Here is a 5,331-nt window from a genome sequence, read left to right as displayed (position 1 = left end):
CAGTCACCTCTGTACCCTCCACTCTTTCTGCTCCCCCGGGTCTGGACTGGCGGGCTGTAGATGATACAGAAAGGTGTCTGTTTGGGGTTGGGATACAGATGCTAGTGTCTTAAAAGGGAAAAACATGGGGCTTCCTTGACAGTCCAGTTGTTAAGACTTTGCCTTCCAATGCAGGAGGTGTGGGTTTGATTCCTGGTCAGGGACCTAAGATTCCCCATACCTCGCTGCCAAAAAACCAAAACAAAACAGAAGCAATATTGTAACAAATTCAACAAAGACTTTAAATGGTCCACATTTTTTTAAATATCTTAATTTTTTAAAAAATTAAAAGGGAAAGACATTTCATAAGTTATCATTCATCCCAGATAAGAAGATGAAAACGTCGTTCATATTACCAAATGATTTCCCTTCTGAAATGGTAGAAATGGCTTCAACAGCTTCTAATGGGACCATCTTCAGCTGAACGGTGTGAAGCTGTGAGTGAGGAATCAGTTAGGGTTTGCTTCCTGGCTGGATTTCCCTCTTCAGATACAGATCACCTTAGGAGCTGCTCTCTTCCAACTGTGATGACTCCGAACTGTTGAGTATTTTAAGCCAAAGCAGTTCTTCCCACCTCCTCACCCAAAACAGGTAATTCTTAACTTGAAAACTATTGTTTTGTATTTTTCTAAGTATCTTGAGACTTCTGTGGTTTGGTTCTGGGCTAAAAATGCAGGGCAGTTGCAGTAGTCTTTCCACTTGTAACTGTTTTGTATCTTTCAGTTGCTAAAAAGACAACAAAAATAGTTTAAGGCTGCTTTCCAATCATAACTAAATATGTTGCATTTAAAGTGTGTATATAAAATAATTCATCAACTGTTGTATTTGGGCTTCCCTGGTGGCTTGGACCTTCTGCCTGCAATGCAGGAAACCTGGGTTTGATCCCTGGTTCGGGAAGATCCCCTGGAGAAGGGAATGGCTCCTGACTCCAGTATTCTTGCCTGGAGAATTCCATGTACAGAAGAGCCTGGTGGGCTACAGTCCATTTGCGACCATGGGGTTGCAAACATGTTGCATTTAAAATGTACATATAAAGTAATTCATCAACTATTGTATTTAGGGGATTAGATTCATTGCGTGCAAGTTATTAACATTCTGAGCTCAAAGTAGGTTTAAGTCAAAAACTGATTTTCTTCTGCATGATTCATTTTAATTTTTTTCTGTACTACCTAAATGTATAAGCAGCATAGCAACTGAGCCACATTCTGACTCCTGCAATATCTTCTCCACGAGAAGCACTGCCTCTATAAGAGTCTCTGAGGACAGGAGAATATTGCTGAGTCAGGGTTGACCTCAATGTTTAAAACAAATGTTAACAAACATGGTGGCACAGGGATGCATGCAGCTAACATCTGAAATTATACATCCTCTGGAAGTTTATCAATGCTACTAAAAAGCAGCATATCTAAAGAGGCACTGATAGAGCAAACAGCTAGCAGAAATAAAGTAGCTTTTTTTTCCTAACATTTATTGAATATTTATTCAGAGCAAGACCAGGGCTTATCACATGAGAGTTTCACAAACTCTCTCGTTGCCCTATGACAACGTTATTTTTAATTTCCAGTTATCTGAAGGGTTTAGAAGTTATTAACTTAACCAAGGTCTCACTGCTAGGAAAGGGAAGATGCCAGCCAACTTCCAGGCTTCTTTTATATGAGACAAGAATAAGTAACTCTAAGGCGGTTTAAAGAATAAATAATGGTATAAGGTGCTTTCTGTTACATGTAGCTGAAATTAGCTATAACTGTTATAGTTACCCAATTACAAGGGATTTCTGATACTAATGTGGTTCAAGCCCCAATCCAAACACTAGGGAAATATGCCTGAAAGTGGAAGTGAAGTGAAAGTCGCTTAGTTGTGTCTAACTCTTTGCGACCCCAAGGAATTCTCCAGGCCAGAATACTGGAGTGGGTAGCCTTTCCCTTCTGCAGGGGATCTTCTCAACCGAGGGATCAAACCCAGGTCTCCTGCATTGCAGGCAGATTCTGTACCAGCTGAGCCACAAGGGAAGCCCAAAATATGCCCTAGCAGACATTCTAAACAGCTGTAATCATAATGTACTCCTCCCAGTATGCATCCTTGTTGACCTTCCCTGTGGCTCAGTCAATAAAGAGTCCACATGCAATGCAGGAGACCTGGGTTCAATCCCTGGGTCAGGAAGATCCCCTGGAGAAGGAAATAGCAATCCACTCCAGTTTTCTCGCCTGGAGAATCCCATGGTCAGAGGAGCCTGGCGGGCTACAGTCCATGGGGCTGCAAGAGTCAGACACGACTGAGTGACTGAACCACCACCACCACCTAGTGTGCAATAGAGAAAGAAAAAAATCAGTGACCATCTGATAATACAAAAGGCATTTCACAGGGGAAAAAAATCCCACAAGACCTTTCCCAGTGTTCCAAGGACTTTTATAGGTACAGTGTTTAGGTGCTACATTTTTTTCCCCAACCCTGAAACTGACACACAGGAAGCAATAAATATGAATGTGCTAAGAGACTTTTCAATAGGTCTGTAGGGAAAGTTATTTCACTCATCTATTCAGTCCAAGACTCGCTGAAGCTGAAACTCCAATACTTTGGCCACCTGATGCGAAGAACTGACTCCTTGGAAAAGACCCTGATGCTGGGAAAGATTGAAGGCAGGAGAAGGGAACAACAGAGGATGAGATGGTTGGATGGCATCACTGACTCAATGGACATGGGTTTGAGCAAACTCCAGGAGTTGGTGATGGACAGGGAAGCCTGGTATGCTGCAGTCCATGGGGTCACAAAGAGTCAGACACAACTGAGCGACTGAACTGATTCAGCCCAGGGAAGCTACACAGATGAAAAGGTGAGTCCTCCCCTCTAGATGGCCCCAGGGCTACTGAAAGAAGTATATGAGGTAACGGCCTATGTGGGCCAGTGTGGGAGCACTGGGGCGCAGGGCAGCACAGGATAGGGCACTTGATCAGGGCTGAGGGAAGAAGGGAAGCTTCCTGGAGGAGGTGATGCCCAAACGAGTCCTAAAAGTTAAAAAGTATCTGGGGGAAAATCTGAGTAGAGGGTGACAGGGTGCAGAGAGAGAGCCCAGGGTATGCCGGGAGAACCTGAAGCAGCATGGTGTGGTAGAAATATGGAGAGAAGGCGAGGTCACTGCAGTGGGTTGGGGCCACATCACGAAGTCCTGGCACTTTGATTCCTGGATCACCTGGAGAGCTCCAGGGAGTGTGAAGCCTTTTAAAAAATGGGGAGTGCCCTGCATTAAATGGTGAGTGCCTTGCAAATGATTGTAGCTTAGAAAGATCTTGAAGATGCTGTTCCCTGGGTGAGCTCTCTGACCCTTCCTGCTCTAACACTGTGCATCAAATAACTGGGGCAATTTTTTTAAATAACAACTTGTCTGAATCTAGACTCAAAGGAACCTGCAAGTAACCTCTGCCCCCATTTGGGAAGCTAACCTCACTCACTGAACATGCATGCCTTCTTCTGTCCCTCTTGGCATGTACCTGTGGACAATCCTCGGTTGGGAAATGAATCCTTTGGGACACAGATTCAAGCAGGAGCCAGGACTGGAGCTGAGAAGAGGTGAGGTCTCAAGTTTGGGGACTAGGGCTCAGTGATAGTGTGTTCTCAGCTAGATGACCTCAGGGACTAAGGACCCAGCAAGTGCTGTTCCTCCCCAGGTGGTGGGTAATGCACGTTGCTCACTCCAGGCAAACCATGTGAGAAATACAAGGCACACAGACATGCTACGGATGTGGGTCATTTTTCCTGTGAGAAGAGAAACGAGAAAAATAAGGGCATCCCACGCTCAAACCTGACCAGGTGACCATGCCTGGAGGCGAAGGGTAATGGCATGCCAGCTGGTGGCAAATGGTGCAAGCCAGAGTCCCAGAAGGCTTTGGTTAAAAATGTCTGCTTACAGCCATCGGAATGATTTGGAATGTTTATCTGAAAATAAGCTCCTTCCTCTCATTTGCACTTCATACCTGCAAGTTCCCAAGGTGCCACTTCCCCTGCTGCTGGGAAGAGTGGAGGGAATTTTGTAGCCCTGCTCCCAGCATCACAGGCCCGGAAGTGCCAAGCAGCCACCCCCACTCCTCTGCATGGTGACTGCCACCTCCCTGCTGCTAGGCAAGAGATAATTGGTGGCACTGGAACATGGCCAAGATTCAGAAGGATACAGGGCAGACATCTAACACAGGGCCTTGGTGTCAGCATTTGAGCCCTGATGATGGTGGGGCTGTTGTCAAGGTCACCACACAGCTCAGTGTGACCTCAGAAGTCAGGGCACCCACTCTCTCAGCCTCCAGGCCGCTTGGATGGCTCTCTTCCTACATACTAGCCTCTTGCTAGAACAGCAATAGGAAGTGTTAGGTGACAGGAAATCCTAAACAGTATGCGGGTAGTGACTGCACATCGCTCTAGTTGGATGGTAACAGTCAGAATGATAATTAGGGAAGAAGATTCGCCCAGCCCTCCCTGGGTACTCCAAGTACTGGCGCCGGGGCTCTTTGCATTGTGCCAGTGAGTTTATTAGTAGTGGAGGACTTGTTCCCTGCCAACTGGAAAAGCGAGCACTTTAACTTGAGCCAGAAAGAGAACAGCATCTGCTCTTTCAAGAGCCCCACCCTGTGGTTAGCCAAACAATTAATTGAATCCAACCACCGATGCATCTGCATGGCCCCACAGCCCACCAGCCCCCAGTCACTCAACTGTCATTATGGAAGCCTGGCAATAACCCTAGTCCTGAGACTGGGTGTGCACCACTAGGGACGGGGAGGGAATGTTTTCAGTGGGGCACCTACCACACTCAGAAGCAGGGGCAGGCAGCCCATTTCACAAGAGGCATCAAGAGACCAGCTGGTCCAGGCCTCATCCACAAAGGTCTTCAAACTTAGAATTTTTGAAATGCTCTGCAAGAGAAATATATGCAGTCAGTGAGATCCCCTCACAAGAGTGAAAGAAAATAATATTTAAGATGAAGCTTTAAATTAGCATCCTCTTGCTAGATGTCATGGTGTAGAGTGCACTACGATGATAACAATAATGATAATAATGACTGACATGTATATAGAGATATCATTATAAGTCTAGGTACTTATGTAAGACTTACATCTAATCTTCACAAAAACCCTAAAAACTATGCCCATTGTATAGACTAGAAACTGAGGTATGGAAAGACCAAATAACACACCTGAGGTCACACAACTCATGAGAGCACAATGCTAGGATTTGAACTCAGGCTGTCTGAGCTCCAGGATCCCTATGCTCCACGACTGTATTATGAAGTCATTGTTTTTAAAAAATAGA

The 5,331-nt window shown here is 45.4% G+C and overlaps 1 long non-coding RNA gene across 1 annotated transcript; it reads right to left on the bottom strand.

Moving 5' to 3' along the window:
- Positions 1-279: 279 nt before the first annotated feature.
- LOC145531740 (uncharacterized) lies at positions 280-4,215 on the bottom strand. Its single transcript, XR_014072708.1, has 2 exons — positions 4,008-4,215; positions 280-765 (listed from the first exon to the last, which is right to left on the bottom strand). It is a non-coding gene; the product is annotated as an uncharacterized LOC145531740 (long non-coding RNA).
- Positions 4,216-5,331: the final 1,116 nt, after the last annotated feature.

The sequence above is a fragment of the Giraffa tippelskirchi genome, chromosome 2 (assembly GCF_054371585.1).
Source record: "Giraffa tippelskirchi isolate mGirTip1 chromosome 2, T2T-mGirTip1v1.2.pri, whole genome shotgun sequence".
Lineage (NCBI taxonomy): Eukaryota > Metazoa > Chordata > Mammalia > Artiodactyla > Giraffidae > Giraffa > Giraffa tippelskirchi.
The sequence above is the reverse complement of the archived record's forward strand: the minus strand, read 5'-3'. Positions and strand labels throughout refer to the sequence as shown.